We start from the raw sequence: 12,301 nt of genomic DNA on the forward strand, positions 1-12,301 counted from the left end.
ATGGAATACTATTCAGAGCTAAAAATAAATTAGCTATCAAACCATAAAAAGGCATGGAGGAAATTTAAATGCATATTACTAAGGGAAAGGACACAATCTAAAAAGGCTGTAAACTGTGTGATTCCAACTATATGACATTCTGGAAAAGGCAAAACTATGGAGGCAGTAAAAATATTAGTGGTTGCCAGGGGCTACAGGGAGGGAGGGATGAATACATAAAGCACAGAAAATTTTTAGGGTAGTGAAACTATTCTGTATGATACCACAATGAGGAATACATATCATTATACATTTGTCCAAACCCATAAAATGTACAAAACCGAAAGTAAATGCTAATGTAATCTATGGACTTTGGGTGACAATGATATGTCAATATAGTTTCGTCAATTGTAAAAAAGGTACCACTGTGGTGTAGGATGTCCACAGTGGGGGAGCTTGTGAATGTGTGGAGGTAATGGGGTACGTGGGAACTCTCTGTACTTTCTACACAAATTTTCTGTGAACCTAAAACTACTCTTTGAAAAAAAAGTTTATTAACTTGAAAAACATTTAATGAAAAGACTTTTAAATTCCTTCAATAAGGTCATTCATTTCTTGAATACTTTTATTAAACATCTTCTCTGTGCCAGTGTATCAGTTTGGGTCCTCCGAGAAGCAGGCATCAAGACAAGACTAAATGTGCAAGAAAGTTATTAGGGGAATGTCTATGAAAGAAATTGGAGACTGCCAGGAAAGGCTGAGAGAACCATTAGACTGTGATGTAGGTCTGACTTTGAGTAAAGAAGAGAGAGAAGGAAGGAAGGCTAGGTAGAAGCTTGCTAGATTGCTATGCAGTCTAAGGAAAGTTGGACAAGGCCATTGCAGAGCTCTCGAGCCAAAATTGCCCATCAGTGGAGTCTTGCATCTCTCAGAAATGGGTCTGCTTCAATGTCGCTGCCGGGCACAGCCAATAGCTGGGAAACACGGATTTGACACAAACTCAGTGATGGATTTCACAGCCAAGCAGCTGGAGCCCTTGGTCCCTACAGTTGGAGATCTGAGAGGCACATTCTCATGGCCACCACAGAGAGGAACTTTTTTATCCACCAAAAAATGAGAAGAGAGGTTCTAGTGTGGAAAGGAGGGGAGGACTTAGCCTAACCCTGCTTCTAACCCAGTAGCTATCCCCTAGAAGCCATTCTGGTGAGGCAGCAAAAGCCTGGGCCTTTACACCAATTCTCCCAAATATGGAGAGATGCAGACAGAGCGAGAGGATTTTGTCTAAGTTTATTCAATCAAATTGTTGATATATTTTTGGCTGGTTTGTACTCTCCCCTGCCCCCTATTTATTAAGTATTGGAGAATAGAGATCCTGTGAGCTCATTTCAATTCACTATTTTAAGTCGTAAGTCCTCCATTAGCTTTCTAATATCACATCAGCTACTATTAGTGGAATGGACTGAAGCAAAGAGACAATTAGGAGCCCAGACTAAAGTAGTGGCAATGGAGGTAAAGATAAAAGAATTGGGCTGGACACAGTGGCTCACGCCTGTAAATCCAGCACTTTGGGAGGCTGAGGCAGGTGGATCACTTGATGTCAGTACAAAAATTAGCCGGGCGTGGTGGCATATGCCTGTAATCCCAGCTACTTGGGAGGCTGAGGCAGGAGAATTGCTTGAACCCGGGAGGCAGATGTTGCAGTGAGCCGAGATCTTGCCACTGCACTCCAGCCTGGGCAACAAGAGCCAAACTCCAACTACAAAAAAAAAAAAAAAGAGAGAGAGAAGAGAATTGATTGAAAATATATTTTGGAGACGTAATCAACAGGATTGCAGGTAGATTAAATGTCCCTGTCTTCAAAATTTGCACACTTGGACAGACTGCTGAAGTATAGACAGTCAAAAGGCCATTACAACGTGGAAATATTAAGTGCCGTAACTCCTTAGCTTCTACCACAATCTTACCATGGAAAAGCCATCTCAAAGGATGCTTTTAATTGCATCATTTCCTGTCCTCTTGTGATTCCCACACAAAAAAGACCTATCACTGTCATTTTCATTTGCTAATATTGTGTTTAAATTTTCTTTTCCAAATGAACTCATCTACTAAAAGCAAATGAGAACTCAAAACCATTTTATAAAACCATCTGGGTAATAATGTAAGAGCTCAGCAATTTTCAATTAGGTGGAGACAATGTCCCCAAATAGGAAATTCGCCTGAATGTTGGAAGCAGGGTATTAAACAGCACATACCAAACATCTTGTGAGCCTTCCGTATCTAACACCCAAGAGATCATACTGCATTTTTCAGTGAGAACCCAGGATTACTCTAAGAAGTTGTCTTTGATTTCTTTTCTGAGCACAATACCTGCTTTAATTAGCCTAAATGAAAGTGTCTTCTATTAGACCACGCTCAATCTCTAAACCTGGCTACTGACATTCTTGGAAGAAGGGTGAGTGTACATGAATGTAAGCAGCCTTCCCATGCACAGTGACCTCAATGCCATGCTCTTCACATGGGGTCTCACTAAAGTGCGTTCTGAGGAGGGGTATGCAAGTTTGCATCCAGAGAGGAGACAATGAGCACCATGAGGGAGAGTAACCCACCAGCTCCACAGAGCTGGTGAGATTCAGAAGGGAAAAGCACATCTAATGAGGCTGCTGAGGTGTGATGTAAGTGGGCCCTGGGAGATATAAGTCCCACTTCCATATCACCTACGAATTCTTCAGTGACATCTACATCGTACATGGAAGCATTTTAATGAATAGTCTGAACTTAGTAAGAATACAAACAGTAATAGTTTTATTTTTCTCTTTCCACTGCTTTCTGCATATTCTGATGGATCGCCTTTCTCTACCTTTTAATGACATCCCAGGTAGATGCAGTGATTATCTAATCCCTTTTGTTTTTTTACAATCTCCTTTCTAAAGGAGATTTTTACATACTCTAACATTCTGTCTAATCTAAAATAAAACTTGAACCTCACATCTAATTTCAGGCCCTTTCCCTTTCTTTTCTCCTCACTACCTTCCTCCACTGCCCACTCCTTCTCCAGTCAGGCTTGAACTTGGCTTGGGACTTGAAGTAGAGGTTGAGCATGACCTGTTCTTCCACCTTCTTCCCTCTCTTCTGCCCTTTTTGGGGTCAGTGCATGAAGAGGGATTAGAGGAAGAGGCAAAAGTCTCTTTTCCCCCTTAGATAGTCACTGTTATCTTTCTCCCTTGGCTGACACTAGGTGGCCCTTCTGTGTTGCCCACTTTCAAATGCTGGCTTCTTGTGAGATGTGTCTGAGTTCTCAGAGTCACAGTGGGAACTGCCTTACTGTTCAGGTCCTGGAGGGGATGGTGTGCTCTCCAGTTGCTCTCTTTGGACCATCTCTTAGCTCCTGCCCCCCACCATGTTACTTTCCACAGTTGAGTCCCCTCCCACATGTGCTGCCCTCTTAGGAAGATGCTTTCTAGATCACTTAAGCCTGGCCAGCTCCTGTGGCAAGGAAAATGCTTGCCAAATGCTGGCCCTCTTATCCTTTTTCTCAACCCAGCCATTGCAGGCTGCACCATCCATCCTCATACCTCCACAATCGTGCAGGTTGTAATTATGCCCCATTCTCTATATGCAGGGATCACTCTAAGCTCCAGTGTTAAGGAGTCAAGTCCTTCAGGAATTCTCTGCCTCCACTCCCTGTGGCAGAGCTAGAGTGGCTGCCATGCTTCTGAGCTCAGCCAGCATCCAGAGAGAGAGTGAGATACAGCCTCCTCTTCTTGAAGCACCCACTTCTAAACTCTATGACAGTTTTCTTGGAACTCTGTTATGTGGGTCTGGAGATGACAATGTCACAGCACTCCCCTCTAAGCCTAAATTCCCCCACATCGATGAACTATTAGGTGAGTTTCCTTCAAATGTCATGTCTTCACTTTATATAGGATAGTTAGGATGTGGTGGGCGGTAGTGATAGTCAGAGTATCAATAGATTACCCAGAAAGCCATAGAAGGCACCTCTGCCAGCTTCCTGACACTGTAGTAAAAATATGGGGGAACTTGCCTGCTCTCTTCAGCTTTGGGGCTTTACAAGAAACTCTGAGAAAATAGGGAAAGTCTCATGCATAAGCAGGTTATGCACACTATTGCATTGGTGTGAATGGGTCATTCACTGTAAATATAAGAGCTGTGGAGGATGTGCGTTCAAGATTGGTACTAGGTGAGAACCAAAGCCTCTGGGGTGAGGGGGCACATATAATGCATATATACAAAAAGGTAATGTTATAAGCAGTTTCTGAGCATCCTGTGCTGGGTGGACAAAAGCACATCAGAGACTGCATAATGAGGGAATTTCTAATGAATCAGCAAATATTAACAAAACCCATCAATGTGCCAGGCAACTGTGACAGGTGCTAGAGATATAGAAATGAATAGAACCCAAAGGTGGTGGAGGAGTCTCACTTGAAAAACATTGTCCAGGCACCTAATGGTTAGGTGAATACAAACAAAAGCCCCAATCACACTCTTTCCTAAATGGATTTGTAATTGCCTCCATTGGGAGCAGATTGCAATGTCAATAACTACAGTATAATGAACTGACTTGCTATTCCATTTTCATGGGGAACTTTGCAGTTTCTCCACTAAGCCATGAATCATGTTTATTTGAAGACCAATTTCACCCCCACCCAGTATCCACAGGAAGAAGTGCACTCATCCCAGAGGCTCAATTACTCCCTCCCGCTTCCCAGCACTAGCCTGGAGAAAGCTCCGAGAATCATACATTATTGCCTCTGAACTGTGGCTAATTTCTTAGAGTGTTTAAGAATTTGTATAAATGGTTATCTTTAAAGATGCATCAAATTAGAGGAAAAAAATAAATAATATCCTGAAGTTTAGAACTTCATCAACTCAGTCAGTGAGCATTTCCTTTTGCCAGTTAACTCTTCACTTACTGTGATTTGTACCTACCAATTTGTATACATAATAACAAAGTTTCATTGGCTTGCATAAGTAAATGGTTTTTGTTTTGGGGTTTTTTATCTACATACAATTACTATGTATTAAAATCTTCCAGGATGCTAGGAACTTTGTATGGATTAGTTCTTACAACAACTGTAGAAATAGGTAGTGTTATCCCCATTTAATAGGTGATTAAATGAGGCCCAGAGCCATTAAATAATTTGCTGACACTCATGCAATTAGCAATGTGGACAGAGAATTTCAAGCTAGGTTTCTCTAAACCAGATCTTAGAGTCTTCCCCTACTGCATCTCTCTAAAGAAGATTAAAGAAAAATATTCTGAGAAATGTAGCCAAGAAGTGAAAAGAAAAGCTTATTCATCTCTACTAAATAGGTCAACAGTAGCAGCACACCACCTTGGATATGCTATGTGCCAAATACTCTGGAGTCCTTGTCTGAAAAGCTTCAAGAAGAGTGACATAACTGTTAATTTTCTCTACCTTGGTGGTGTAACACCAAAATGAGAATATCCACCGTTCTCATTACTGCCACATTTCCCCAAATCTCCAAAGGACATCTAAGTGTCATCTGGTCCCACGGTCCCTCCCTAGACCCACCACATTTGCTCTGAGAGGTCCTCTAGTCCCTACTGGAACAGAGTCGGGAATGGGAACTCATGGCCTCCCCAGGCAGCCCCTTCCATCTTTGCGTGGCTCAGAGATAAAATTATTCTGAGCCTGGATCTCATGCCCTGTGGTTTCCGCTCATGGTTCTGCCTTTCGAAATTCAGAATAATTTTAATCCATCTTTTACATGACAGCTGTCATATATTTGAAGGCATCTCTTATATTCCCAGTTGAAACATCTAAGCATCTCCTGGCTTTTTAAGTATAAATACGATATGATTTTAAATTCCTTCATTATTCTAGTCATTCACCTCTGGTCTTGACTGCTACCTATATGTCCCACCTGGACAATTGCAGTAGCTTCTTGGCTAGTCTTCTTCTTTCATTCATAAACTATAGTCTAAACTCCACTCAGCACCTGGGATATTTCTTTAAAATGTATGATCCTGTCTTTCTCCAGCTGAAAAACTTCCAAAAGCTTCATTTAGAACAAAAGCCATACTCCTCACTTCAGTGCATTAGGCGCTCACTGTTTTACTCTCAGAGTGACGGTTAACTGACCTGAAACAATAAAACTTCATCCTTGCTAGATGATTTTGCAACTGCTCTGTATTTTATTGACATTCAGATAAATACTCATATGAAATATGTTCCGAGCAGATTCAAGGGTACATTTAATTTGTCACGAAATGCAAGCATGATCTGAAATGCAAACGGGTCCTAAAGTAAAATACCCTAACCTCTGACCCTGACGCTTGGAATATTTTATGAACTTTTCAACCTCTTATAGAAGCTAGCTCTTCTGACACAAACTCTAGCTTTTATGTTATTATAAACATCTAGGATGTAGAAGGTTTTTTATCTTCTCATCAAAGAAGGACATTCCATAGCCATTCTAAATAAATCCAAAATAATATAACTAAAAATATAAGTGCAGTATGTTTTATGCTGTAACACCTAAACTAGGTGTTCTTGATCTGGAATCCATGAGGCTCTGAAATTCTCTCTCTCAGTAAATTTTGATTTTAAAACGTAATCAGTGAATGAAAGGGAGACTCCTCTTTGTAGAAATCTCTGCGCGAACCATAGAAGCTGGTTGGCAAGATCAGATATGTTGATGTTAACCACTCACCTATGTCTTCATTCCACTATAACTGTTGCCTGTTGTCTTACTGAGAGCCAGCACCAAGCTAAGTGCAGGGAATCAGTGGGGAGCACTCAAAGCAGAGCACCTGGAGAGGATGTGGAGAAATAGGAACACTTTTACACTGTTGGTGGGACTGTAAACTAGTTCAACCATTGTGGAAGTCAGTGTGGCAATTCCTCAGGGATCTAGAACTAGAAATACCATTTGACCCAGCCATCCCATTACTGGGTATATACCCAAACGACTATAAATCATGCTGCTATAAAGACACATGCACACGTATGTTTATTGCGGCACTATTCACAATAGCAAAGACTTGGAACCAACCCAAATGTCCAACAATGATAGACTGGATTAAGAAAATGTGGCACATATACACCATGGAATACTATGCAGCCATAAAAAATGATGAGTTCATGTCTTTTGTAGGGATATGGATGAAATTAGAAATCATCATTCTCAGTAAACTATCGCAAGAACAAAAAACCAAACACCGCATATTCTCACTCATAGGTGGGAACTGAACAATGAGAACACATGGACACAGGAAGGGGAACATCACACTCTGGGGACTGTTATGGGGCAGGGGGAGGGGGGAGGGATAGCATCGGGAGATATACCTAATGCTAGATGACGAGTTAGTGGGTGCAGCGCAGCAGCATGGCGCATGTATACATATGTAACTAACCTGCACATTGTGCACATGTACCCTAAAACTTAAAGTATTAAAAAAAAAAGCAAAGCAGAGGACCTGTCCTCAGAGAGTTCAGTCCACTGTTGAAGACATATGTTAAATCAATAATCATAGAAATATGCCATTACAAACTGTGATAAATGCTATAAAATCAAAATGCTGGAAAACCTAATTTAATGACAGAGCCTTGGACAGCCATCCTAGGGAAAGTAATGTTTTAGCTGAGAGCCACAGGTTGAAAAGTAGTTCACCAGTAAGGAATTCCTGCTAGGCCCAGCACTAAAGGTCTCCAGTGCTTCTCTGTGGGTATGTTTCCTGGGAAACTTCCCAAGGGGTTGGTATCTGTGTAGTAGTTTGTCTCCAAAGACAGCCCCCATCCTATTCCTAATGGGTTCCTCTTAGTACCTACAGGTGACTCCAATCTCTGGGTGAATTTGGGTTGGCCTTTCGCTGTTTAGAACAATAGAACATGGCAGAGGCGATGCTGTGCCATATTTGTCACATGGAAGGGCATTAGGGACCGGACATGTGAGTACCGAGGCCAGGCTGATGTCTATTTCATTTAGGCCTTCTGATGACGCCAGCTCCTGCAGCTATCTAAGTGCAACCATGTGAGACAGCCCAACAAGAACTGCCAAGCCAAGCCCATCAACCATCAACAGAGAATCATAAGTCATTATTTCAAGCCAACAAGTTTTGGGATATTTGGTTACACAGCAAAAGATAAGCAGAATACCTGTCCATGATCTTGAAAGACTCTTTTGGGGGGCTTAGCCTAAGAGAACTAAGTTTAGATCAGCTGACAGGGCCTCCTGAATAATGTTTATTCAGACGTTCTTACTCCAATGGCAGGAAAAAAGAGTTTGTCCTCCCAGTGGACCCAACCCTTACCTCTCCACATGCCAAGCCTCCCCTTGTTCAGGTCTGGAGGGAAGTGACCCAGGATGTCTCTGACAAGACCCTACCCTAACACTTGACTGGACTCTCCGTGAGAGCCTTTACCAGTTTTGTCTAATTTCTTCCAGTTTCTGCACTGCCATGGTTTCCAAACCTTTCATAAAATTCCAGCTCCAAGACAGATACAAATGGTGTTTCTCTTTCTCAGGATGGGTAATTTTATTGTCATTGTCATCTCTTGCTTTTTTAGGATCCAGTGTCTGCTGGAGGAGCCCCACCTTCTGCTACTATTATGTTCTTCAGATGAGTAGAAGAGAGTGGGGAGGCAGAGAGCAGGAAGAAGAAAGGAAGAATAATGTCTTGAAATTGGTAAGAGCGTTTTTGTTTGCACATCCTGCATTATTAATATTTCTTGTTTAGCATAATTATCTACCCTCTCAAGCTTACACACAACCTGCAGTGTTTATGCCTTCCGTTGATAGCTAAACCATCAGCAAAGCAGTCCAGGTCCCTGAAGGCTGAATGCAGGTGGTTCTGAAGGCTGCAGGATGCATTCAAAAAGCAGGATACATAAGCTTTAATTGTTGCTAAAAATACATTCACTAGAAGAATCGGACTCCTTCTATCTGTCTGGAGTGGATAAAAGCCATCTATGGATTCAGTAGTCTTAAGAAAGTCGCAGAAGAACAAAGAAAAGGTAGACAAATGGGCCCAAATGAACTTCATTAATGAGAAAAAAAGATAACTAATATAAGACAATACCACTTCTCTTTATTCAAATAATTGGCAGTCAATTTTACTTGGACAATAACTATGGCCTCAAATGTGATTTCAGGCTCAACAAAGCAGTGCAATTTAAGGTCTATCATGCCTTGTTGTCATGCTTCATGCAGCCTGGAATAAGTAATTCAATACCCCTTACAGGATCACCAGCTATTAAACCAGGATAAGAGCTTAGAGGCAGAATTACACATTCTATGATATATTATTATTATATAATGTATTATTTGTATTCTATTACTACATGTATACTTCAGTGGCCTGAGTTAATATTTTTCCACCAGCCACTAATTCCATACTCAAGAGTTATTCATGAAAGAAAAAAAGAACTATTTTGACCTGTTAGAAATGGGTCAATATGAAAAGAATGTACATGTATGGGAGTGTGTGGAAGTAACTGTCCTCAATTTGATTAGCAGAACATTCAGCAGGAACTGTGGAAATCCAAGTCAAGTAATATTCTCAACAGGTATTAATATAGTGCTTATTATTTGCTAGATACTGCTCTCAGTCTTATCTATACATTAATTCATTCAATCCTGTAAAAAATCTCTTTGAGGTAGAGACTTGACTAGCTCTCATTTGTTAGATAAGGAAATTGGGACATGAAGGTTACATAAATCACCTAAGTTCACATCATTAGTATCTGCTGGAGTGAAGGTTTGGACCCAGGTAGTCTGGTGCAACCATCTGTGTGTTTAATCACCACACTAAATTGCCTCCCAATTCAAAGTTGAATGTTTCCATATTTACAAGTTATCAGGCTTATTTACCCTAAAACAAGTCATTCCTTCCTTTTTAGTGTACAGAGTGCTTTCACATATATTTTTTCATTTGATCTTTGCATCAGCTTTGAAAAGTAAGCATGGCAAGAATGATTATCTCGATTTACAGATGAAGGAACTTAACAAGCATCTTCCCCAATTCCTTTATACTTCTGGCAAGAAAAGTAAAGCTGAATGTCTAAATAATGCCTACACATAAATATTAAAATAAGACAAACAATTCAATAAGAAATAGGGAAATCCATGGGCAGATGTTCTGCAGATGAAACACATGGCTTGCAAACATTCAAAGAGGTGTTGAACGTTATCAGGGAGCCGGGAAATGAAATTAAGGCCAGAATGGGGTACCAATTCCCATGGCTTTTTCAGGCAAAAATGTAAAAATCAATCTATACCAAGAGATAAAATAGAGCCTCAGGATCTGTATGTTGCTGATAGAAATGTGAATTTAGAAAAATTTGACATTCTCTACTAAAGTTGAAATTAATATATCCTGTGACCCAGAAATTTCACTCCTACATATATCCTCAAAATATATTATACATCAACAAGAGACATGTGCAAAAATGTTTGCATCAGCATTTTCACAGTAGCAAAAAATCTAGAAACAATTCAACTGTCCATCAACATGAGAGTGAATTAATTCATCGCATAAAAATTCACTTAATGGAATATTAAGTAGAGTTTAAATGAATGGATTATAAAAACATATGTCAATATGGGTGAATCTTAGCAGTATAATACCAACTGACTAAAAAGCAAATCTCAAGGTAAATAAGTTGATAGAGAAAGGAAAGCTAAGGAATGACGAGATTTGGAGGGAGAGAGTCAGGAGTGTGGGAATTTGGAGGAATTCCATAGGGGTAGTGTGGCAGGCAGAATTCTTAAATGACCCCAGGTGACCCACACTCTTGTATAATCCCTTCCCCTTAAGTGTAGGTGGGATCTGTAACTTTCTCCTAACCAATACAATGTGACAAAGGTGATGGGGTATCCCTTCTGTAATTAAGTCCTGTTATATGGTAAAGATGAAGGAATTTTGAAGATGTAATTAAAGTCCCTAACAATTGGATTTAAATAATCAAAAGATAAATTACCCTGGGTGGGGCTTACCTAATCAGGAGAGCCCTTAAAATGAGTTTAGAAGTCAGGTACTTAAAGCAGCAGAAACTCTTTCTCTTCATTGCTGATTTTTTTTTTTAACTTTTTAATTTAAGTTCAGGGGTATATATGCAGGGGTGTGATATAGGTAAAATTGTGTCACAGAGGTTTGTTGTACAGATTATTTCATCACCTAGGTATTAAGCCTAGTATCTTTTAGTTATTTTTCCTGACCCTCTCCCTCCTCCCATTCTCCATCCTCCTGAAGGCCTCAGTGTCTGTTGTTCCCCTCTATGTGTCCATGTGTTCTCATCATTTGGCTCCCACTTGCAAGTGAGAACATTCAGTATTGGTTCTCCGTTCCTGTGTTAGTTTTCTAAGGATAATGGTCTCCAACTTCATCCATGTTCCTGCAAAGGACATGATGCTGACTTTGAAGATGCAAGCTTCCACATCTACAGCCTCAAGGAAACAAATTCAGCCAACCAACTGAGGGAGCTTTCCTTGTCCTGCCTCAAGATGAGATCACAGTCTGCCCAACACCATGATTTAAGCCTTGTGACACCTGGTGTGGAAGACCCAGTTAAGTTCTCTCCAAACTCCTGACCCACAGAACCTGTGAGAAAATATATGGATATTATTTTAAACTGCTAAATTTGTGGTAATTTGTTATGCAGCAATAAAAAAACTAATGCAAGGAGATATCGATTATTGTAAAAATCTTAGCTTTTGTTTTAAAATATAGTTCACCAGTAGTAAGTTACTAATAAGTAACTAAACAAATAAAAGAAAGCCATTTACAAATCAATAATAAGAGTAAGTCATGAACTAAAGATTGTAATTAATCAATTTCTGTACGCCTGTAATGAAAATAAGGGAGGAAAAGAAAATGAAAGAAAAGAGACCAGGGACCCGCTCTCTTCCTTTGTCAGGGAGCTCAGATTAGAACTTCCAGTCCAGTCCTCTTTTCTACTATAATTGGTTACCTCCTAATTCAAATTCTAAACACCTAGAGTCACTAAAAAGTGTTCAGAAATCAATGGTTATGCAAAAATTATATTCAACCCATGAAACCTTGAGTGAATCAACCCATCTTTCCCCACGCCAAACCTTCCTATGCCCTGTCTTCTGCTACTATTCTTAGAGAAGAATCTATGAAGAAGACTACAGTCTCCATACTTGTTCATAACCAATACTCTGGTCACAGCAGATTGAACCAGAGTAGCCACTGATCCAAAGGCATTTAGTGATAGGCTGGCCAACCACCTATGAAGAAGACTGTGCAATGTTTAGACTAGATGTGAGAGTTGAAAGATATCTTTGGGTACATGTCCAAAGCTTATTCCATTTTCTT

The 12,301-nt window shown here is 40.2% G+C and overlaps 1 long non-coding RNA gene across 1 annotated transcript in view; it reads left to right on the forward strand.

The window, feature by feature from the left end:
* Positions 1-11,837, forward strand: part of LOC129393849 (uncharacterized) — a 61,503-nt gene extending 49,666 nt beyond the window's left edge. The window contains exons 2-3 of the long non-coding RNA XR_008620951.2: positions 8,532-8,650; positions 11,320-11,837. This is a non-coding gene — a long non-coding RNA (uncharacterized LOC129393849). The remainder of the gene's footprint in view (positions 1-8,531; positions 8,651-11,319) is intronic.
* Positions 11,838-12,301: the final 464 nt, after the last annotated feature.

This window comes from Pan paniscus, chromosome 15, assembly GCF_029289425.2.
Source record: "Pan paniscus chromosome 15, NHGRI_mPanPan1-v2.0_pri, whole genome shotgun sequence".
NCBI lineage: Eukaryota > Metazoa > Chordata > Mammalia > Primates > Hominidae > Pan > Pan paniscus.